The sequence below is a fragment of the Notamacropus eugenii genome, chromosome 1, assembly GCF_028372415.1.
Source record: "Notamacropus eugenii isolate mMacEug1 chromosome 1, mMacEug1.pri_v2, whole genome shotgun sequence".
Taxonomy (NCBI): Eukaryota; Metazoa; Chordata; class Mammalia; order Diprotodontia; family Macropodidae; genus Notamacropus; species Notamacropus eugenii.
The window spans coordinates 430,715,560-430,740,977 of NC_092872.1; the positions used below are offsets into that span (position 1 = coordinate 430,715,560).

At 40.7% G+C, this 25,418-nt stretch overlaps 1 protein-coding gene across 1 annotated transcript in view; it reads left to right on the forward strand.

The window, feature by feature from the left end:
• Positions 1-25,418, forward strand: part of NOL4L (nucleolar protein 4 like) — a 197,188-nt gene that overhangs the window by 86,395 nt on the left and 85,375 nt on the right. The gene's annotated exons all lie outside the window — the stretch shown is intronic.

Consider the following 25,418-nt stretch of genomic DNA (forward strand, 5'->3'; position numbering starts at 1 on the left):
AAAGTTGGTATATTATGCTTATGGTATTTGTGGATATGAGAGAGGGTATGGAACACCTGGAAAGTGATCTGACAACTACCAGAATCAAATGTGAAACTAACTGGTGTTTATTTTTTTTTAAGTCTCACAATTAAACCAACCACCTACAAACTGAAAAAAAAAAATCCACTCAAAAGTATATATTTTTAAAATTTACACGTCTGAGAGCTCTATAGTAAGACAAGAAAAGAAATTTTAAAAAATTTTGGTTTGATCAAATAATGTATGAACTGTGGAGGTTCATCCTAGTATAAAGCAAATCTAAAGTTACTTTCAATCCAGTTGTGTCTCACGTATTGTTGTTGTTGTTCAGTCATTTCAATTGTATCTGATTCTCTGTGACTCCATTTTGGGGTTTTCTTGACAAAGAAACTAGAGTAGTTTGCCATTTCCTTCTCCAGCTCATTTTACAGATGAAAAAACTGAGGCAAACAGGGTTAAGTGACTCGTCCAGGGTCAAACAGCTAGTAAGTGTCTGAGGAAGGATTTGAACTCAGGTCTTCCTCATTCTATCCAATATCTGTCTATTGTACTACCCTGGGATATTTGTATTTCCTCTATTCAAGTGTTATAGGATGTCTCAGAGAATGGACTTGGACCTGTGATTTCATTAGCATAGAGGATGCCTTCTGTCATTTCGGCATGGCACCTTCTTTGCAATTTGTAGTCTTAGTTGCCTAGAGCACAGAGAAATTAAGTGAGGGTTGCCCAGGGTCACACGGTTTGTAGGTGTCAGAGCTTAGTCTTGAATCCAGACTGACTCCAAGGCCAATTCCTTTATGCACTATGCCATGTCACCCCTTAGGATGTTCCAATTCAATAAAATTCTTCAGGCTAAGAAAATGCCTGCTATTCTGGACCAGGACCAGCAAGAAGATACCATTTCTCCACAATTCGTTTTTCTTATATATATGTGAATTCTTTGTCAGTGAAGCCTCCCAAGGCTCTGAATCTGTTCTTGGCTCTGCCACTGATTCTAGCCACACAAACTTGACCAAATCACTTCACTTTCTTGCCTTGATTTTTCCACCTAGAAAATGAGTTTGAAGTTTACCTCTAGCTTTATAAACCATCAGTGTTGAAAATTATCTTAGAACATGGATATCAGAGCTGAAGGGATGTTAGATCATAGAATATATAGTGTTAGAACTGCCCAGTACTTTAAGCAATCCATCAAGTCTCTTGTTTAACAGATGGGAAAACTGAGGTACAGAAAGGCAAAAATGACTTGCTTGTCAGGAATCTGTAAGAAAAATTTGAGCAAGGCTTCAAAATCTTAAGGTGAGAGGCACACATCCATATCAGATGCTATTTTTTTAAGTGACTGAGATGCTGGATTTGGAAAATAGCTATTAGTTGCCAAAGAGAGAAATTAAAAGCAGTGTTTTATGTGAGTTGGGTTTTTGGAACTTTCTAAATCCTCAAGGGCAATTCTCCAACATTGGCAAACTAAATATCTGGTTACAACTAATTTAAAAAATATACCAGGATCAGAAGAAAAAAATTTGGGGGGGGGGGGGAGCTATGTTCAGACTTTTAAATTCTAAATTAGATAGTGTTTACATTTTAGTTATTTGTGTATGTGTCTTTCCTTCCCCCTATCTTTCTAATCCCGTCCAAGATTATGAGTTTCTTGAAGTAACTGTTTTTCCTCCATTGCTGAGCACATCTTTTTGTACTCAAAAAATCAAATTGTTTCACTGATATTGGTCTTCCCACTGACATCAAACATAGAACACAAGAATGTCAGAATTGGAAGGACCTTGGCAAAGATTCTACCCAGACCTAGGTCCTCTGACTCCAAGTCTATAGGTTTTCCAGGACTGTCTCTCTTATAGCCTTTTTTTTATGGTCAAACCAGATTTATAACAATAGTACCACCTGACAAAGGGCTCTCATATCCACTATCTCCTACTGTTTTTCCAGAAACAACCCTGAGAGGTAGGTTGTATAATTACTGTTTCACAAATGGGCAAAATGAGGCCCAGCATCCAGGAAGTGACTTGTCCAGGGTTCTCATAGTGAGTTAATATCAGAGCTAGGGTTTGAAGTCAGGACTCCTGGATGTTGGCCCTTGCACCATTATCTTACCTCAGTTTTTACTTGGTTTCCTTTACTTATAATTGACCTAATTCTATAAATATATGCAGTCATCAATTTGGAATGGGATGGAGTCTTAGAATTTAACTAGTCTAATTCTCTCTTTTTATAGATGAGAGAACTGAGGCCTAGAGTGGTTAAGTGCCTATTAATTAGCAGAGATGAGATTTGAACCCAGGCCCTCTGCTTCCAAATCCTCTGTACCTTTTGGGCTCTTTCTTACAAGCTACAGCTTGCCCTAATTGCCTCCTAAACATCTGGTTCCCGTCTTTGGGATCTTTTACTCTTTCCAGATAGGTAGTGCAATGGATAGAGCACCAAAGCTGAAGTCAGGAAGATTCATTTTCCTGAGTTCAAATCTGACCTTAGACAATTACTAGTTGTGTGACCCTGGGCAAGTCACTGTTTGCCTCAGTTTCTCCTCTGTAAAATGAGTTGGAGAAGGAAATGGCAAACCACTCCAGTATCTTTGCCAAGAAAATCTCTAATGGGCAAGAGTCAGACATGACTGAAACGAACAACAACTCTTTCCAGTACTTAGCCTCATTCAGGGAAAGCCATCCAAACCAATTCAATCTTCTTCCATTAGAAGCTCGGTGGTTGTCAGGCCCTTAATTCCTGTGTGTTAATGTTCTGCTAATGGTCTTAATACCCGAATCTCAACAAAGTGTGAAAGCTGGGCAGGACTCATTGTTTAAATATGTACAATGGAGGCTGTCTCTTTAACCCACTAATCTTTAGCTCTTAGGTTTTTCTTTGGAATCTGAATTTTCTCCAGTTTTTGAGAGGAGAGAAGGAGGAGTGTGGTGAGGCTATTCACAGAAGAAGAGGGTGCTGAGCCCTTTCCCTCATCCTATTCTCTTTCCCTCCCTTCTCTTTCAGTCTTTTGTCAGGGGGCTGCCTTGGCTTATTCTGCTCCTAACCTTAGTCCTCCCTGATGCCTCCTCTTCCCATCTCCCTCACATCCATTATTTCTGAGATAATCCTATTGATTCGGTTTCTTCACTACCATTCCCGTCTGTCCCCTGGTAGCATTATAGAATCCTAAAATGTCATTAGCTGGAAGGAACCTTAGAGATAATCTAGTTTAACTCCCTCTTTTTTCTAGAAAAGGAAACTGAGGCACTATGGGGGGATCTTGGAGGAGTGGGAGAAGGATTTTCTTAAGGTCACACAGAGCCAGTACTGAAACTGTTTTAGCTGCTCAACCATCTCTCCTTTGCTTCCTTATTGCCATCATCCTATTTTAGGCTCATCTCATTTCTCCTAGACCAGTACAGCATCCTCTAACCTTTCTTTCTACCTATTCTGTTCATAACACCAGATTAAGAAACAACTCTTATCGTATCATTCTTCTGTTCAGAAACTTTCAGCAGCTCTCAATTATCCACAAGAAAAACTCCAAACGTCTTAGGCCAGCATCCAAGATTTTACCTCTAGCTTTCCAGCTGTATTTCCATTTGAGAAGTATCATGATATAATGGATGGAGTTCTGGGGTCCAGGAGACCTAGGTTCAAATTCTATTCCAGAAACTTGCTAATTGGATAATTCTGGACAAGTCACTTAATTCTCAGCCTCAGTTTCCTCATCTATAAAATGAAGGGTTGGACTAGATATCCAAGTATTTCTTCCCACCTGTTCAAAGTAGACTAGTCATGTTCCTGAGTCGGTTTATAGTCTCCCTCCCCTAACGCTTTTGTCCACTATGCTTTGGATACCCTTTCCCCACCCTTACTACCAGTGACTGCATGGTGAGATCCTACTCATCATTTGAGGCCAACCTCAAAAGCTATCTACCTGCTCCAGGAAACCTTCTCTTATCACCTCGAGGAGGAAAGGATATTCCCCTCACTCTTGTATTAACCTTACACACTTGTCTTAATGTATTCTTCTGTGTTTATATTGCCTGTAAGTTCCTTAAGAGCAAGAGACAGTATTATCTTTCCCAGTACAAAAATAGCACTTTCATATGGTAGGTGCTTAATCAATGTCTTAATTTACTTGACCTGGCCTTGATCTAGTACTGATCTGGTTGATTTTTCTAGTGGAGAAATGGGATAAATTGGTTTGCAGAGACTGCCATAGTATCTGCATGACCTTGGGCAAAACACTTGATTTTCCTGAGGCTCAGTTTTCCCATCTATAAATATATATAATAATACTTACACTTCGTATTTCAGTAGTTTTCATAAGGAAAGCTTTTTACAAACTTTGAAGGACCAGAGAAATGTGAGTTAGTGAAAACAGAGCTGTTTTCCCCAATTGTGTAATCAGGTACACGTGGATTTGGAGGTCCATTTTTATTTACAGTGGATGCGCTTCTCTCTCTTTTCCTTCTGTGGGCTCTAAAGGCTATGTGTGCACACCACTCTACTGAGTGCTAGACCACAGAAAAACACGGGGAAGAAGAGCTGTTGTGCTTGGCATGGGTCTAGAAATCCTCTGGCCCAAGCCTACACTCTTTGCCTGCCTACTAGTTGCAGCTGCCATCCTCAAGAGCCCAGGAAACAGTGGTTGAGAGCACTCAAGGCCAGCAGTACTAGACCTAACCCTGCCCCAAAGCCCCACTCCTAGACTTACATCCATATACTGTTAGTGCTATAAGAGACTTTAGGCAACACAGTGAGTTAAATGTCTTCATTTAACAGTTGGGGAAACTGAGGATCAGAGTGGAGAAATCATTTCCCCAAGGGCATAACTCATAAGAAGTAGAATTGGGATTTCACTCAGGTTGTTCTGATCTCCATCCTGGTGTTCTTTTCATTACATTAAGCTGCCTGTAGATTTTTGTAAGTTAAGAGAATTGGGCCATTTCTGATGCTTTAAACAAGTTGTGTTAAACTCAAATATAAACAGATCCCTGAGGGCCAAATATTGACTTAGAAAACATCAAATTAAAATTATCTGTGTTGTATTGTATTTTTATTTATTCTGTTAAATATTTCCCAATTACATTTTGATCTGGTGGGGAGGGAGTGAACTGGGCCTTACATTTGAGGTCTCTGGTTTAAACTACCATTTCCCTGGCCTGCGACAGCCAGGAACTTTCCCTGTGTAGCTCCCTCCTTCTGGCCTTAACTGTTCAATGAAATCAGTTAGAGAAAAAGATAACAAAAACCCCAAACAAACCACAATTGATATTCTCTTTCTTGTGATCTCTTATAATGAGTTATAGAGCTGAGAAGGGTCTGTCCTTGCAGCAGAATCAGACTTCCAGGGCTGAGTGAGAAATGAGAGACATTTAGCTTAACCCTTACCTTGAACAAGTGTTCAAATCCAGCTTCCTCTCAGAAGACCTCCATCGACGGGGAACCTTGCTACATTTTTAAAAATATATATTTTATTTTATTTTATTTTTTGGTTTGCATTTTCTCTCTCCTACCTCCCTTTACACCACTTCCACCCCACTCCTTCCGACCTGAGAAACAAGAAAATCAAAATCTTTACTACGAACATGTCTTGTCAAGCAAAATAAATTCCTGCTTTGGCCATGTCCAAAATATATGTCTCATCTGCATGCTGAGTCCATCACCTTTCTCTTGGGAAAAACCTAGCATGTTATATCATCAGTCCTCTCTAGAATTGTAATTAGTCATTGTGTTAATCAGAGGAACTTGCTGCATTTCAGGTAGCTCATTTCTACTTAAAAATAATTTTATATGGAGACTAAAGGAAATGGTTTTAGTTTCTTCCCGATGCTCTAGGTCTCAAATTCCTTTCCTCTGTAGGTTTTTGCTGTCTCAACTTATTTATTTTATTTCTATCTTAGTCCTACACATCTTCAAAGGGAGTGCCCCAAAATCCTATTGACCAAAAAACAGAAACAAGGAAATAAGTGAAGTATTAGAGAGGAGCCAGTGTAATGCAAAAGGCATTAGATTTGGAATCAGAAGCCCCGAGTTCAAGACCTACTTCTACTATTTAATAGCTGACTGACTTCAGACATATCACTAGCACTATGGTTCTCAGTTTCCTCATCTATAAAATTGGATTAATAATAACCACCCTACCTAACTTAGAAAGTCACCCTGAGGAAAATACTTTTGAAACTGCAAAACATTTTGGAAATGTAACAAATGTGATAATGACAATAAGAATTATTATCGATGATGATAGTGTGATGAATCTGTGATTTCATTGATGTGTGACCCTCTACCACCCATACAGATCAAAGCCTTTCTGCGCCTTCCCTCATCCTTTGCTCTTCTTGCTTTTGTCTTTCTATAAAACCTTCCGAGAGGATCTGTCCAATGCCCTGGAGGCCTTACCCTGGGCTTTAATTATTTAACTTTTAAAGATAATGATATGTCTCATTGAAATTCAACATAAACACTGTCTTGAGCTATGCATTGCCTCATTTCAGTTTTAGAATTTTGTAAAAAACTTGTATCACTTGCTATTTAGTGACTAAAAAGATTGCCTTTTGTAATCATCTCACACACACACACACACACACACACACACACACACACACACACACACACACACACACACACCAGTTTTGAAATGACCCTTACCCTCCCCCAAAAAGGAGAAGTCTAATGAAATTAAGATCAGGTGACTGACCTGAGGTGACCACACCAGAGAACTCCTGCACTTATCCATTGGTTTGAAAAAGTGTCACCCAGAAACTGTTGCATACAAAGTACACATAAAATGGGTTCTTTGTCTTTTTTAAAGATTAAAAATTTATTATTCAAAATTCATAAAATTAAAAAAATTTTGTAAGAAATTTAAATACTTAAACTTTCTAATGATTTTTTAAAAGTTTGTAGGGTTATTCCAACTTCAAACTTCACTAAGACTTTAGGGACACCCTGTATTTCTGATACCAAAACAGCACCTGGAATTACCCATCTGTTTGTTATTCCTTGTTCTTAATACATGTTCTATCCACCTCTTTTTCTATTTCACAAGTCTTTATTGATGCTGCCTTTTATTCTACTCTTGGGTTAAGTTTAGAGACTCTTTTACATCCTTAAATTCTGGGTATCTACTTCTACTCTCTGCCTCCACCCCCACATACACATACATACATGTATACATACATACACATGTGTGATAGCTAAAACCCTCAGGGCTGACTTTGAACAGGTATTTATTAAATACCTACTATGTGCTGAGCACTGTGGTTCTTTTGATGTTGATGCAAGGGTAAATAAAATGAAGTCCTTGTCCTCAAGGAGATTAGAGTTTAGAAGGGGAGATGCATGGGAAAAGGGAAGAGAATAAACGGTTACATAGACCTACTGGGCAGCTAAGTGCACATTGGATCAAGTGCTGGGCCTGGAGTCAGGAAGATCTGAGTTCAAATGCAGCCTCAAACACTTCCTAGCTGTGTGACCCTGGGCAAGTCACTTAACCCTGTTTGCCCCAGTTTCCTCATCTGTAAAATAAGCTGGAAAAAGATGGCAAACCACTCCAGTGTCTTTACCAAAAAAATCCCCAAGTGTGGTCACAAAGAGTTAGACACGACTGAAACAACTGAACAACAACAGATAGCACCTATTACGTGCCAGGTACTGTGCTAATTCCTTTTTTCAAATATCTCATTTGATCCTCACAACAACTCCTCAAGGTAGGTGCTTTTATTACACCCCTTTTACAGTTGAGGAAATTGAGGCAACCAGTGGTTAAGTGATTTGCCCAGGGTCACATAGCCACTAAGTATTTGAGTCCAAATTTCAATTCAGATCTTCATGATCCCAGACCCAGTGCTTGGTCCACCATACCACCTAGCTGCTACATACACAAATAATTTTAATGCAAAATAGATGGCCAAAAAGTGCTATTCAAGGTGAGGAAGGGGCATTTTTGATGGAGTGGGGAGAGGGGTGGTGGATCAGGAAGGCTTATTAAGGAAGGAGAACTTGGGAAACTTACTGAGAATAGTTTCATTTGATTCATTTGAGTGTGGAGGCAAGGAGGACTAGAGGCAGGTTGGAGAAATCATGAATGCCCATGAAGGCCAGTCTGAGAAAACCAATAAAGGTTTATGAGCAGGGGATTGATGTGATCAGATTTAGGCATTAGGAAAATTCATTCAGGATCTGTGGAGGGAGATTAAGTTGGAAGAACTGGAGGCAAGAGAATCTGGAGATTATGAAACTATTGCATTAGTCTAGGCAAGGGGGTAGTGATGATCTGTGTGTGAAATCTGATGATCAGGTTCAGTAGTTTTGATTATTCTGCTAATTTGCCATCTTGTCCCCTCCCTGAGCTTTGGCTGTTCTCAGGTGGCTTAGATCAGGGAGATGGATAAGAGACTAGAAACTTAAGAAAGCTGGCTTTCTGTATGAGAACTTTGCAAACCCCATTATGTCTCTGGCTTAAAGGTGGGTGCTTATGAAAAGATTGTGTTATGTTGTAGAAAGAGCACTGGACTTCAAAACAGACAATCTGGGTTGCCTATATGTTTACCTTTTGCAAGTTCTTTCTGAGTGTCAGGTTTATTTTCTACCTTATAAAATGGGGGTAATACAACAACATAGCTATAAGGAAAGCACTTTATAAATTTGAAGGACTATAAAAGTAGGAGCTATTATTATATGTAGTACTAGTTAGACTTCATTCAACAAACATTAATTAAGTGCCTAAGGCACCATGCTCATTGTTAGGGGAGGTGGAAAGTTTGGATACTGTTGCAGTCTGGTAGGGGATTATGATACAAACCCAGATAACTGTAATCTGTACACCCAGGAAATTTTATTTTTAATTTTTTAAGGCAAACATTTATTGAAAACCCAATGACAAAGAACATTTTTATTCATCAAACTAAAGAAAATAAAACTTAACTGTTAAGAATAAACTAAATTTCAATTAAAAATATAAAATTTAAAAATGAGACTTAAAATACCAAAAATATTTTTTTGAGACATTAGGGTATGTCTGGGTACACTTCATAGGAATGCTGTGCTAATAATATTAATTAACATTGGTATAGCAAAAAAGTTTGCAAAGCACTTTATATATATGATCTCATTGGGTTTTCATAATAATACTGTGAAGTAGGAACTATAGGCATAATTATCATCTTTTTAAAAAAAAAAGAAAAGAAAACTGAGGCTTAGAGAGGTTCACTGAATGCCTAGGGTCACAAAGATAGTCAGTGTTTGAGGTGGGATTGGAACCCAGGTCTGTCCTAATTTCAAATGCAGCACATTTCATATTGCATAAGTACTTATATTAGACAGGTCCAAAAAAAGTATTGTATGTGAAACGTGGGGAGGAAAGTAAGTGGGGGTTATTAGGGTTTTTTGGTGGTAGAGGAGAGGGACTTCATGGAAAACATAGCAGTAAGAAACAGGAATGGTGACCTTTCTGAAAGGATGGCTGCAATCAAACTACCCTTCACCAGTTTAGTAAAAACAGTAGGTTTATGCTACGTTAGTTTCTCCCCCTTAATGTCCTTTGGACTTCTGCCCTCATCTCTCCTGGGATTTCCTTTTCTCGACCCCTTTCAGTGGCAGAGCCTATAACCAATTCCTTGAAAACTACAGTGTTTGGCCCGATTCTTCAAATGGTCACAGAACAATACGCTATAGTCATAGGGCAGACTTTATTTTTGTCAAGACTTCCTGCCATAATTGTTCTGGCTAGCCTACTTGACACCTGGATATTCTCATATGCTGTGCCAAGAAGGGTCTGATGACTTAGGTCCCTAAGACTCAGTTTTCAATTCTTGGTGTCTTTTTACTTATATCTTTTGTATCTCTGCATTCTAGATTCTTGTAGAAATCAAGAATAAGTATGTATGTAAGCATGTATGTGTGTATGCATGCATGTATACACATATATACATATATACTGTAATTGTTTTAAATGTTATATATCACACTATATTAAACACATGAAATCAGATTAATATATAATATGTACACATATTTGCCCTCATTTAAATTAAATATAATATAATTTTTTATAATGTAAAGTCCTAGAGATCAGGGACTATCTTTTACTTTTCTTTGTATCCACTGTGCCTAATAGAGTGCCTGGCACACAGCAGGCACTTAATAAATGCTAGTTGACTGACTGACTGACCCAGGTCCTCTGGCTCCAAATCCAGTGTGGTTTCTACCATTTGATGCTGCCTCTTGAATATCAGAGAGCCAGTTGGTGACAGGGCCAGGACTGGAATCCAATTCCCCTGTACTTCCAACCTGGTGCTTCCCTATGCCACACTGCCCTAATAATGCAAGCTGTTTTGGAAGCCTTTCAGGTTCTGTCACCTGTTAATTGTATAATGGGGAGTGGACTGGATGGCTCTTGCAGTTCTTCTCAGGTCTAACACTCTATGTCCTAAACCCCTTCTGGTTCTGAATTCAATGATTCCATATCAAGGCTTTTGTAATTAACTAGGCTACATTATTACATATAGCATAGTGAACAGAGCTCAGTTTTGTACCCATGGGGTCCCCATGTGTTAGAGCCCAAAATGATAGCAGTCCTAGTAAAAAAGACCTAGGTATTCAGGACCAAGCCTTTTCAAATCTCAGTAAATCACCGGGAGGGTAGGAAGGTTTTGATGAAACTTTTGTCCTACTAATTCAAGAGCAGAAGAGCTGACCTTGACTAAGACAGTTGTATGGATTTAGGGACAAAGCTATCCATGGAGCTGGCACTTCTACCTTAGGCAGATATTTTTGTAGTAGGGCAGCAGTCTCTCCCCACCTCTTTACAGATTTTTTTCCCTTGTACATACAGAGCTCTACCCATAGGCATAACCTAAAGAGTATGGTGCTTTTTTAGTTAGAAATACTGGTGTATATAAATGCCCATCAATCTGACCTCCTAAACATAAGCAAACCCACTTACCCTAAACTCCACCTTCATCCCTTAAAAATTAGAGTTGGAAATATCTTTGAGAGATCAGTGATCTCTCAGTGCTAGACTTAGAATCCAGTGATCTCCAAAAATCTTTAATATAAACTCCCAATCCTATGAATATTTACTTATCTACAAATTAAATATGTAAGATAGAATGATTATATGTTATAAAATTTAGTCAGTTTATAAACATTAAGTGCCTACTGTGTGCCAGGCACTATGCTAAATACTAGGTATACAAAAGGAGGTAGAAGGTCATCCCTGCTCTCAAGGACCTCACAATCTAATGGAAGAAACAATAAGCAAACAAATATACACGTATAAACCATAGGGAGGATCAAAAGGAAATAATTAAAAGAGAGAACACTAGAATTGAGAGGGGTTGGGAAAGTTTTCTTTAGAAGGTGGAATTTTAGTTGGAATTGAAAGGAAGCCTGGGGAGCCAGTAGGTAGAGATGAGGAAGGAGAGTATTTCAGACAAGATGGACAGCCAGAGAGCCAAGAGGTGGAATTTGTTCTTCATGGAAAAGGAAGGAGGCCAATATCACTGGAGCTCAGAGTTTGTGTCAGGGAACAAAGTATAAGAAGACTAGAAAGGTAGGAAGGGGCTGGGTTATGAAGGTCTTTGAACACCAAAGAGAGGATTTTCTTTTGATCCTGGAGGTAGTAGGGAGATACTGCAGTTTTTGAGGGGCATGTGATTTGTGTGACATAGCTGGAACTGCACTTTAAGAAAATTGCTTTAGCAGCTGCCTGTGGAACAGATTGGGGCCATGAGAGATTTAAAGAAGGGAAAGCAATTAGGAGGCCATTATAATCATCCAGGCATCTATTGATGATGAGATTCTGAAATAGACTGTGCCTAGAGAAGGAGACAGATGAGGGAAGTGGAGGCACAGCAGACAGTATTTGATAACTAACTTGATATGTGGATATGGGGTAGAGGGTAAGTGAAAAGTTGACTGGTGTGGAAACCTGGGTGACTTGAAGGATGGAGATGCCATTGATGATAATAGGGAAGTTTGGAAGAGGATTGGGTTTAAGAGGGAAAGATAATGTAATGATTTTTGTGATCCAGATGACAATCCTTCCATACCCATTTATCCTATATGACTCACTTTGACTCACCCAAAATGAAAAGGGGAAAATCAGGGTTCTTACTCACTGGTCATTGCCTTCAAGCTACAGCCTGCTTTCTTAAGCCAGGGAAGTGACCTGGGGAGCAGGAGGACACAAGTGTAATTTTACAGTCACACCATTACCTCAGAGAGGGGAGGTTGGGAGCTTAGACATCAGAGTGATAGGGAAGAGTGGGAGAGTGTAAGGAAGTAAGGAGAGGCCCATGAAGAGCTATCACAGTGAGATCCAATAAAAGACTTCAGTTAATACACATCTCTTGGTGCCAGGCCATGGCTTCTCTGGGGGAGGCCCAGGAAAAGGAAAAGCCTCACAGAGAAGGTGATGCTTAAATTGAATTTTGAGGGAAACCCAGGATTCTGAGAAAAAAGTGATAGTAAGAGTACATCCTGGGCATGGGAGCAGTCAGTGTAAAGACATGGAGATGGAAGGCCATGTGTAGGGAACAGTAAGACCATTTTAGCTAAATCATAGACCACATGGAGGGAGTTAATGTGTAAGAAAGTTGGAAAGTAGGGGGGAAGGGCCAGGTGGTAAGGAACAGGGGAGGCTATATTTAATTATAAAGGTAATAAGGAGCCACTAGGGCAGGGGTTCTTTATCTTGGATTCACATACTCCTAACAGTATCTGTGAACAGATTTCATGGGTCTGTGAATTTGGTTGGGGGAAAAAAATCATATCTTTATTTCAGTGCAATTGGTTTCCTTTCTTATTTGATACTTTATTCTTTTGAAAACAGTTTTCTGAGAAAGTGGTTCATAGGCATCACTGGCCTGTCAAAGGGACACAAAAAAGTTTACTGGAGAGGTAGTTTATTGGAGGGGTGGTTACATGTCAGATCTGATGTTAGGAAAATCATTTTGGCAAGTCTATAGAGAATAGATGAGTGAGGGTGAGACTTAAAGTAGGGAGACTAATTAGGATGCTCCTGGAGTAAACCAGAAGAATAACACTGACATGGACCTGAACTAGGCTGGTGGCTATGTGAGTGGAGAGAAAGAGACATATGAGATATTATAGAGGTAGAAATGACAAGATTTGACAACTTATTATTGCATATGTGAGATAAGATGGTAGGGGCTAGTATGATTTTTTTTTTTTAAGAATGGGTAAGGGCAGAGCCAAGATGGAAGAGTAGAAAGACGCACATACACATAGCTCTGAACCCACAACCCATAGAACGGCTACAGGGAAGTAACTCACGGCGAATTCTGCACCTAGAGGCCACGGCACATTGGAGCAAGGGAGATTTCTGTTCCGGAGAGACCTGCAAACCTCTCGTAAAAGGTCCTTCGCGCTGCGGACTGGGCGCCGGGACTGGGAGCTGAGTGCAGCCCTGCCGCAGCCGCGGCACCGAGATGAAAAGATCCAAGCGGGCTTCAGGGACGGGATCTCCAGCGGCCACGCGGGTCCCTCCACCCACAGAGGGACCTGCAAACCTCTCGCAAAAGGTCCGTCGTGCTGCAGACGCGGAGCCCAGCCCAGACCTGCCGCGGCCACGGCACTGAGAGATACAGATCCGAGCAGGCTTCAGGGACGGGATCTCCAGCGGCCACACAAGTCCCTCCACCCACAGGTGACGGGGGTCAGTGAGAGAGTCTCTTTGGCGGGTTGAGAGGGGAGTGGGGTGCCCCCATAACTCAGGCCCCCCCCCCAGGTAGAAGCTGAGAGGCGGCTGCAGACCGGGGCTCCCCAAGGGGGCAGGAGCCTGGATCCATTGTGGAAGGTCTGTGCATAAACCCCCTGAGGGAACTGAGTCTGAGAGGCAGCCCTGCCCCGACCTGACCACCTGAACTTAATTCTCACACTGAATAGCAGCCCTGCCCCCACCAAAAGCCCTAAGGCGGGAAGCAGCATTTGAATCTCAGTCCCCAAACGCTGGCTGGGAGGACCAGGAGGCGAGGTGGGTGTGAGGAGAATATTCAGAGGTCAAGTCACTGGCTGGGGAAAATGCCCAGAAAAGGGAAAAGAAATAAGACTATTGAAGGCTACTTTCTTGGAGAACAGACATTTCATCCCTTCCTTTCTGATGAGGAAGAACAATGCTTACCATCAGGCAAAGACACAGAAATCAAGGCTTCTGTGTCCCAGCCCACCCAATGGGCTCAGGCCATGGAAGAGCTCAAAAAGAATTTTGAAAATCAAGTTAGAGAGGTAGAGGAAAAGCTGGGAAGAGAAATGAGAGACATGAAGTCAAAGCATGAACAGCAGATCAGCTCCCTGCTAAAGGAGACCCAAAAAAATGTTGAAGAAATTAACACCTTGAAAACTAGCCTAACTCAATTGGCAAAAGAGGTTCAAAAAGCCAATGAGGAGAAGAATGCTTTCAAAAGCAGAATTAGCCAAATGGAAAAGGAGATTCAAAAGTTCACTGAAGAAAATAGTTCTTTCAAAATTAGAATGGCACAGATGGAGGCTAATGACTTTATGCAAAACCAAGAAATCACAGAACAAAGAGAGAAGAATGGAAAAATGGAAGATAATGTGAAATATCTCATTGGAAAAACAACAGACCTGGAAAATAGATCCAGGAGAGACAATTTAAAAATTATGGGACTACCTGAAAGCCATGATCAAAAGAAGAGCCTAGACTTCATCTTTCATGAAATTATCAAGGAAAACTGCCCTGAGATTCTAGAACCAGAGGGCAAAATAAATATTCAAGGAATCCACAGAACATCGCCTGAAAGAGATCCAAAAAGAGAAACTCCTAGGAACATTGTGGCCAAATTCCAGAGTTCCCAGGTCAAGGAGAAAATATTGCAAGCAGCTAGAAAGAAACAATTCAAGTATTGTGGAAATACAATCAGGATAACACAAGATCTAGCAGCCTCTACATTACGGGATCGAAGGGCATGGAATAGGATATTCCAGAAGTCAAAGGAACTAGGACTAAAACCAAGAATCACCTACCCAGCAAAACTGAGTATAATACTTCAGGGGAAAAATTGGTCTTTCAATGAAATAGAGGATTTTCAAGTATTCTTGATGAAAAGACCAGAGCTGAAAAGAAAATTTGACTTTCAAACACAAGAATGAAGAGAAGCATGAAAAGGTGAACAGCAAAGAGAAGTCATAAGGGACTTACTAAAGCTGAACTGTTTACATTCCTACATGGAAAGACAATATTTGTAACTCTTGAAACATTTCAGTATCTGGGTACTGGGTGGGATTACACACACACACATGCACACACGCACACATACATAGAGACAGAGTGCACAGAGTGAATTGAAGAGGATGGGATCATATCTTAAAAAAAAAAAAAGAAATCAAGCAGTGAGAGAGAAATATATTGGGAGGAGAAAGGGAGAAATTGAATGGGGCAAATTATCTCTCATAAAAGAGGCAAGCAAAAGACTCATTAGTGGAGGGATAAAGAGGGGAGGTGAGAGAAAAACATGGTCTACTCTCATCACATTCCACTAAAGGAAAGAATAAAATGCACACTCATTTTGATAGGAAAACCTATCTCACAATACAGGAAAGTGGGGGATAAGGGGACAAGCAGGGTAGGGGGGATGATAGAAGGGAGGGCATGGGGAGGAGAGTGCAATTCGAGGTCGACACTCATGGGGAGGGATAGGATCAAAAGAGAATAGAAGTAATGGGGGACAGGATAGGATGGAGGGAAATATAGTTAGTCCTATACAACACAACTATTATGGAAGTCATTTGCAAAACTACACAGATTTGGCCTATATTGAATTGCTTGCCTTCCAAAGGGAAGGGGTGCAGAGGGAGGGAGGTAAAGAAGTTGGAACTCAAAGTGTTAGGATCAACTGTCGAGTAATGTTCTTGCCACTAGGAAATAAGAAATACAGGTAAAGGGGTATAGAAAGCTATTTGGCCCTACAGAACAAAAGAGAAGACGGAGACAAGGGCAGAGAGGGATGATAGAAGAGAGAGCAGATTGGTCATAGGGGCAATTAGAATGCTTGGTGTTTGTGGGGGGGAGGAGATAAAAGGGGAGAAAATTTGTAACCCAAAATTTTGTGAAAATGAATGTTAAAAGTTAAATAAATAAATTTAATTTAAAAAAAAAAGAATGGGTAAGACTTGAGCATGTTTAGAGGCAGCAGGAAAGTAACTAGTGGATAGGAAGAGGAAATCATAGTAGGGGCAGTCTGCTAGAGAGGACAGTAGGGGTTGGGATCAAGTGGGCACCTATGGCGTCATTAGCCATGGGGAAGAAAAGGGCTGCCTCTTCATTAGTTTGGAGTAAAGAAGAGTGGAGGATGTTGTCAAGGGGCTATAAGATAAGGAGAAGAGGAAAAGAGGGAGTTCACAGTTAATGGCTTAGATTTTCTGAGCAAAATATAAGTCAGGATCTTTAGTTGAGAGGATGGGAAGAGGAGGTTATTTTTGGAGGAACTCTGGAGCAGCCACTATGGTGAATGGACTGAAGAATCAGGGAATCACTGCCTTGCTGCAGTGAGAGCCCAGCTGAGCTTAGATAATATGAAGTTGTAGTGAACTAAGTAAAAATAGTTGTATGACTTCTTTCAACTCCATTCAGTGGCGGGTGAGATGTATCAGAAGAGGCCAACAGTGGAAGTAATCTGGGGTTGGGGTTTGGACAGGGTATGAGAAGCATTAGGTCAAGGGAGCAAGAGATTCAAGTTCAAGATTAGTGTTAACAAAGGACTGAGACAGGAAAGGCAGGAGGATGTAGTTAGAGAAGGAGTGAGGGCCTGGGAAAGTATGGAGGGTAGCAAGATTTGACATCAAGGTAAGGACAAAGACCAGATTTACAGTTGTAAAGCATAGGAAGAGATTAAACAGTTGATAATGATCAGATGAAATAATTTCAGAGTTGTGGGTGATGGCAAGGTCGAGGGTATAACCATATGTGTAGCTAGTGAGGTGTATGTATGTGTATAAAAGTAGTTCAGGGCAGTTCAGTAGATTAAGGGCCTGAGAAGTTTGGGTGTCAGAGGGAATATCAGCATGGTCTGGTAGAAGGGCAGGAGATGAAGTGGAGAAGGAGACTGTGAAGCAGGCAAATGCTTAACTCAGTGAGAAAGGAGGGAGAATATCTTGGGATGGAGTGCTGAATAACAGTCAACAGGATTGTGATTGGGTAATAAATCTGGATGGAGTGAATTTGAAAGGAGGAAAGATTGTTTAGTGGTGGTGGTAAAGGATAATAAAGTCTAGAAGTAGCAACGGGGAGCAAGGACTAGGGTGGTGGAGAATATGTGAGAACATACAAGAAGTCCTGGAAGGAATGTAAGGGTATAGCACTATTGGAGGGAGCCAGATCTCTGGGAGTGCCAGAAAAGAGGGAGCGTAAGGAAGACATCCAAAATGAAGGGAAGTTTAATCATGGACTCTATTACCACTCCCTGCCCCATATATCCTGTGCTTTCTCACCTAAATTATTGCCTAGTTGTTCCCTGCTCTTGGATGCCCTTCCCCCTCTCCCATCCACTTATTCGTGTTCTCAGTCCCTCTCATTCGAAGCATTCAGTCAGTTACCAACTCCAGTTGTTTCCACCTCCATAACATTTCTTACCTCTGTATGAAATTACCACTACCCTAGTTTGGGCCCTTATCACTTTTCACTTGGATAATTGTGATAGCTTCCTCTTTGATCCTCCTTTCTCAAGTCTGTGTTCCCCTAGGATATCCTCCACACAGCTGCCAAAATTATTTTCCTAAAGCATGTTACTTCCCTACTCAATAAACTCCAGTAGCTCTCTATTACCTTTAGGATCAATTATTAACTCTGTTTGGCATTTGAAGTCCTTCACAACCTGGCCCAAACCTACCTTTCCAGCCTTACTACACATTACTTCCCTCCACACACTCTATAATCTAGTCAAACTGGCCTTCTTGTATGTCTCATACATACATGGCACTCTTGTCTCTTGTCTCCATGCCTTTGTCTATCAGGCCTCTCCTCCTCACTTTGCCTCTTAAAATTTGTAGTTTCCTAAAATACTCAGTTCTGCACCATCTTTTTTTTCTTTTTTTCTTTTTTGAGGCAATTGGGGTTAAGTGACTTGCCCAGGGTTAGACAGTTAGTAAGTGTCTGAGGCTGGATTTGAATTCCAGTCCTCCTGACTCCAGGGTCAGTGCTCTAACCCCTGGGCCACCTAGTTGCCCCTGCACTATTTTTTTGCATGCAGTCTTTACCTCTCCCCCCATCTGTCTCCAGGAGCTAAGGATTTGGGGGGTTTTTTTGGCATATGTTTTATAAACTCGACATAGGTGCATGAAAGAATTTAACTTTTACAAAGACTATCTTACTTTTGTTTATATGTCCTTAGCGTAGTTCCTAGCACATAGTAGACATTTTAATACATATTTATTGATTGCTTCTTAAAAGCAGATGTGATTTATTAAAAAAAGAGTTGGGTCTAAAATCAGAGGAGCTTGATTCATGTCCTGGTTCCAATACATGGCATATGACCTTGGGCAAGTCACCCAACCTTTGTGAGCTTCAGTTTTCTCACCTATAAAGTGGAGCTAATAATGGTTGTACTAGCTACTTCATAAGGTTATCAGGAGGATCAAATGAGAATAATTTTAATGCGCAAGTAATTAGCCCCTAATCAGGGGATGTTTATTGTATAGGTTCAGGCTTCATTTAGTCTACAGAAGGCTGTGGACCCTAGCCCAAAGGGTCTTATATTTCACTGTAAGTTTCAAGTAAGGGAAGAACAAGGTAATTTTCGACTTTCCAACTTGTTTGTCTGGGCTCAAGGAAACACTTTGCTTCCTTTTTTGCTCTTGTTTTTCCAGAATCTAGGTAGGAAGCTTGTTTAAAGCAACCAAGAACCTTGCCATGCCAACTCTATCTGTTTGGTAGAATGAGCAGACAGAGACAAGATAGTGCAATCTGTTCTCTAGGAATATGCCAAGGACAATTCATTCATTCTAACAGTGCTGTGAGAAGCTCTGTAGACATAATGGATGTACATAAGCCATGGGGTGAGGTGGCAAGAGGTTGGATTTGGGGGTCAGACGACCTAGGTTTAAATACCAGCTCTGTACTTATGTGACCTTGGGCTAGTCCTTTCTTTCTCTGGGCCTCAGTTTTCCCATCTGTAAAATGAGGAAGTTGAAATAGATCACCTTAAAGTTTCCTTGTAGATCTAAGTCTTGTCAACTTCATATCACTGACTTACAGTTGAAAGGGAAAGAAGAACACAGTGTGAGAGCTGGAAGGGGCCCTAGAAGTAAGAGTTAAACCCTCTCATTTATTGGATGGGGAAACTGGGATGCAGACAGAGCATTTATTGTCATGATTTGGGAGGAGGGTGGAGAGAACATGACTGTGTTCATAGGTGCTTTGAAACAGAATAGTGACGGCCTGCATGGAGAAACCAGATGAGAAGGGCCTAGGTGGGAATACTTTATCTGTTTCAAGGGAGAAAACATAGGCAAAGTTCAAGAATTCCTTCCTAGTTTTTCAGAAAGGATGGGAAGAGATTCTAGGAGAGTATTTAAAACTCAGACAGTAAAATGGTGCTGCAAAGCACCATGGGAAACCTTATTCCCTTATGTCTCCAAGGACATGTGAGATTTAGCAGGAATGGAAACTTCATTACAGAAGTTGCAACAGGAGGAGATTACTCTTAGTATCCAGATTTCATTCAGCTCCACAAATCAACAAATATTTACGAAGTACCTACTCACTATGTGTTGATCCTGGTGTTAAGCAGAGGATGCAACAGAAGGTGTTAGGAGGTTATAGTTTCGAGATGGTGAGAACTCAGATTCTGACTGTTTAACATAAAGGCTGCTCTGAAAGTCAAAAAACTATAAGAAACAATTTATATGTTATATACTTGCAGCACAAGACCTAAATTTGAGTCTTAGCCCCAACACCTGATTATCCTTTGTGATCTTGGGCAAGTTACTAGGCTCATAGGATCATACATTTAAAGCTAGAAGCAACTTAGAGGGCATCTAATCAAACTTCTCATTTGGTTAAGGTCACGCAGGTAACAGATGAGCTAATGTCCCTGAGCCCCAGTCTTTTCATTTGTAAAATAGTAATAATAACAACTCTCATTCCTCTAGCACTTTAAAATTTACAAAGAGTTTTCCTTATAACATCCCCTTTGAGATCAGGAATGCAATTACTATAACGATTATGCCACTGAGGAATTAACTAGGAATATCACCACCCAAGGAAAAACAGTTTTAAATGGGTACAGGCATAGAGAATAGACTGACTATATGTGTTGACATGTCAGGAGAGGGCATAAGCACTTCTTATCCTTGTGAGAATTTGGGAGTTAGGTAGTAAAGTAGACCCCCAGATAGGGTATCATAGTGATGGGAGTCTGCTGAAGGAAGTGGCCCTTAGGGCAGTTGTACCCCATGCCACTCCCCTGTATCCCTTCATGCCAGCATCCTGTTAGTTATAGCTCTGATGTCTTTAAGAGTACCTCACTAGCACATTTGCATTATTATTACAAACTAGCTATTATTAAACTTTCTCATCATTTGGGACCTCCCAATTACTGAAGTTGAGTTCTTCCATGTAAGCCACTAAAACAGACATTTTCATTGAAATGTTAATGATAGGAATTCAGTTCAGCTCTCAGATTGGACCTTGAACCAAACATGAGTTGGACTGGTGGTTCTTTCCTCATCAGTCCTATGCCTTTTGCAAGTGTCCTCCCATCCATGGACTATGGGAGGGTTCAGCTCTCCCATTAGTAATCCAAGTCCCAGTCTCCCAAAAGACTTTGTAAAAAGCAAGCTCTTAACTCAAAACACCAGGTGGACTGCCTCGGATCTGGAAGAGGAGCAGCAGTCTTGAGAGATCTGATACCACTCAGTCTGAGGTTTTGTAACCAAATCTAAATGATGCAGGAGGATTTCAGACTGTTTCAGCAGCTGATGTCTGGAGATCAATTAGAGATAATGGCTTCTGGTGGACATGAAGGAGCATGTCCGATCTTTTGACTGGCTGTGATTGTACTTCCTTCATTAATGTGTGCTTTTTTTCTTTAGAGGATGGGAGAGCCCAGAGCTGCATTGTGAATTTGCACGGGTGTCTCATCTTAATTCTTCTTTGCTTAGCTCAAGAGTGGCTTGGATTTGGGCCTCTCTGGTTGCTCCAGCAGAGACCCATTCAGGCTTGAGAGGCAGAGGCGTGTTTTGGAGCTCTGTGTAGTCTGTTACTTACAATAGATAAGTCTGCCTGGAGCCACAGGCCCCCCCTCAACCAGGATTCTAAGTGGTTCAAAATAAACTCTTGGTACCCCTTTCTTTAACAATGGAGAACAGAGACCCTCCCCCATGCAATTTCTACCTCCAGTGTCCCATTGGGAATTCAAAGCTCGCAACTCAAATATTCCTTTCCTGATTCCACTCTGCCCCCTCCCAGGTAGAAATGATCTTCCTCCTCCCTGACCTCCAAAAGCATTGCATATGCCCTCATCTGTGCATTATCATGTTCCATTTCTAATCATAGTTATTTCTGTGTATGTGTTCTCTCATGATTGTGAACTCCGTGTGTTATTCATTTTTGTATCTCCTCCAAGCTTTTTGTTTTCTTTTTAAAAATTTTTGGTCCAGACTCACCATTTCATTGTTGTAGGTAAACACTCTTGGTGTGGAAACTCTTTCCACTAATATAGATCTGCAACTCCACTGAAATTTACAGTCTTAAAGAATAACTTTAGGGACAGCTGGGTGGCACAGTAGATAGTGCACTGGTCCTGCAGTCAAGAGGACCTGAGTTTAAATCCAGCCCCAGACACTAGCTGTGTGATCTTAGGCAAGTCACCTAACCCTGATTGTCTCTCCCCCCACACCCTCCATTCCAACACACAAAGAATAGCCTGGACCTCTACAAGGTCAAGGTATCTCAGAGGGGGATGCTTACCTAAGCCTTGCTGACTCCCAGGACCACCAGTCTTCTCTTCACTGCACTTTGGTGCCTCTTAAAGTCATTATTTGGTGCTTTATATGGAAAAGGTACTGTCCTGAGAGTCCTATTTAGAATACCTTTAAGGGCCAATTCTGCCCTTAGTTAACTCTGTCACTAACTTACTTGGGGCCTCAGTTTTCTCCTTTGTAAAATGTAGTGGGGGTGGAGCCAGAAGCCCTGGATTGTATTAAATAGTTTTATGGTCCCTTCCAGCCAGAGCATTAGCCCTTCAATGTTCCAAGGTCCTTCCCCATTTGATCAGTCATTGTTCTAACATTCTGTGTTCTGTGAGGAGAGGAGGTGGTGAGGTGGATGGTGAGGGTTGCACTTTTGACTCAGACTGTGTCCTTGAGTAAATCACTTTGTCATTTCCTTCTGGTTTCTCATTTGTATAAAGGAATAGCCATGCCTGCTCCTTACCTGCTTAGTTGCAAAACCATGATGATGGGGGCAGCACACACAAAATGTGAGAATGGGAAAGGAGTTGAAAACATGGAGAATAGAATAGGAAGTCTAGAAGGGACCTTGGAATGAACAAATTGCAGAAGCACATGGTGTAGTGGAGAGAAGATGCGCCTCTAATCTTGAGAGATTTGAGTCCATTCAGGGATTCTGACACACACTGGCTGAGTGGGCTTGAATAAGTGTTTGACCTCTTAGTGTAGATCAGTGGTGGGGAACCTTTGGTTGTGAAGTTTGGATTCAGTCAAAGGGCCACACTTGAGGACCTAGAGGGCCACTGGTGGCCTCAAGGCTGAAGTTGCCCACCCCTGGTGTAGATATAATGTACATAACGTAGATAAAGTGCTTTTAGGAGGTAGGTAGATGGCTCAGTAGATAGAATGCTGGGACTGGAGACAGGAAGACCCAAGTTCACATCAGGCCTCAGACACTTACTAGCTGTGTGACCCTAGACATGTCACTTTACCCTGTTTGCTCAGTTTCTTCATCCATAAAATGAACTGGAGAAGAAAATGGCAAACCACTCCAGTATCTTTGCCAAGAAAATGCCAATTGGGATCACAAAGAATTGGACTCAACTGAAAAAACTGAATAACAACAGCAATGTAGTGGCCAAAAGGCCAAAAGTACAGTTGTCAAATTCTTGATTTTGCTTTTTATTGATTAGAAAATATATTTACAGTAGGTAAGATTCTCTCCTCCTTGTATGGCTCGAGCACTTGGTAGCTGCAGAAAATTTTGGTAAAGGGATTGAATCTTTCTGAGCCTCATTTTCCTCATCTTTAAAATGATGATTAATAACACTTATACCCATGAACTTGCAGAATTATTATGAGGAAGGCAATTTGCAAACTTTAAGGCTTTGTAGAACTGTGCTCTCTGCTATTATTGTATATTATTCCACATATGTATGTATGTGTATATATGTGTGTGTGTGTGTATATATATATATATATATACATATATATATATATATATACCCACACATATATGACTCAAGGTCACCTGCTCCCTGGCAGAGCCAAGAGCCCAACACAGCATGTTGTTGCTAGGAGTTAATCTTGCTTATGCCTTCTGCAGACTGGCAGAGAACAACTCAAGACCTTGACAAGTAGGATTCGCTGTGAGCCATTAATACATCTACCATGTAGACAAACCCGGAAAATGTCAAACTCAAAGAGTAAAGATATCTTAAGTACCTTGAGAACAGCCAACCTCACAAAGGCCCTCAGCGATTATTTGACCCAATCCAGACCTGATCTCTTCTACAGTATCTCAATAAGTAGTTATCTGGACTCTACTTGAAGGTCTTTGGTAATGGGAAACTCACAACCTCTTGAGGCAGCCCATTCTGCTTTTGGACATCTCTAATTGTTAGAAATTAACGCTGGTGAAATTGGGGGGGGGGGGCAGTGAGGGGAAACAAGGAGTCAGACCCCTAGGGACCAATGTTGAGTATAATTAAGTACCACGATCTAAGTTGATGGAATTGTATTGTAACCCAAGATGAAATAACTAAGTTGAGTAGGACCAATAGAAGGGAAAACTGGAACTAATGACCAAAATCATGATGAACCTGGACAGAATCCTTGGGGGGAGGAGGGAATCACTAATGAATTGTGCAATGAAAGGGTTAAGGTTATGGTCTTGTTTTAGCAGCAAGGAATGACTTAGTGGTCACACTGTTGCCAAGAATCTTAAAGCAATTACATTTTAAGATCTTGAATATTAATATTCATTATACTTATTGCAAAGAAGGAATTATTTTAAAATAAATTTTATTTTTTTTCAATCAGCAAAAATTATACTTTTCTCCTTTCTACCTTCTTCCTCCATACCTGGCCCTGGCCCCATTGAAAAAGAAGGAAAATCTGAACTCTGTTACAAACATTTACAGTCAAGAAAAACAAATACCCCCACTGTACATGTCCAAAAGAAATTTATGTCTCATTCTACATTTTGAGTCACTTCTCTATCAGGAATAAGGCAGCATGTTTCATCATGAATCCTTTGGAATTGTGGTTGGTATTTGAGTTAATCAGAGTTCCTAAGGTGTTTCAGACTTATATATATTTACAGTATTATTGTTATATAAAATGTTCTCTTGATTTTGCTCCTGTCACTCTGCCTCAGTTCTTGCAAGTCTTCCCGGATTTCTCTGAAACTGTCTCCTCCATCATTTCTTACAGCTCAAGAGTATTTCATTACATTCACATGTCATCACTTGTTCAGTTATTCCTCAATTGATGGGCATCCCTCAGTTTCCAGTTCAAAAAGAAGGAATTGTGAAGGAGAAACAGCATAAAGGATTTCATCAAAATGTGGGATCAAAAAAGAAGAGGGGCTGGTCATGTAGCAAGAGTAAGGAATAGACAATTGATGGATAGCCCCACATGCTTCACTGGCATCTTTAAGATGCCGAGAGATTATGAGGAGGGAATACAGCACATTGGCTGGACCCTCTGTGAGAAACTTATGGGAGGACATTGCCAAAAGTTGCCCAAGTATGCACATAAATGGCTTGAGATCTCTATGCTTGGAGGGAATACCCACAGTGGGATTGGAAACCTAATATGGTATAATCACTATACTAAGCAGGTCACACAAAACCTACTATCATAGACTGATTCTACTCCAAGAGTTCTTTACCTGAGGTTTATAAATTTGTGTTCTAAAAATTACTTTGGAAAAAATTACTTTAATAACTGTATTTCAGTGTAATTGGTTTTCTTTGTAACCCGAAGTGTTTTATTTTATACATTCAAAAACATACTCTAAGAAGGTTTTACCAGACTGTCAAATGGGGGAAGTCCATGAAACAAAAAATAGTTTAGGAACATCTGTTCCAGTCAATTCATTTCAACAAACATTTACCGAGTACCCACTGTGTGCAAAGTACTGTGGTAAGAAGAAGGATACAAAGTTAGATAAGATATTGTCCCTCCCCTCCTGG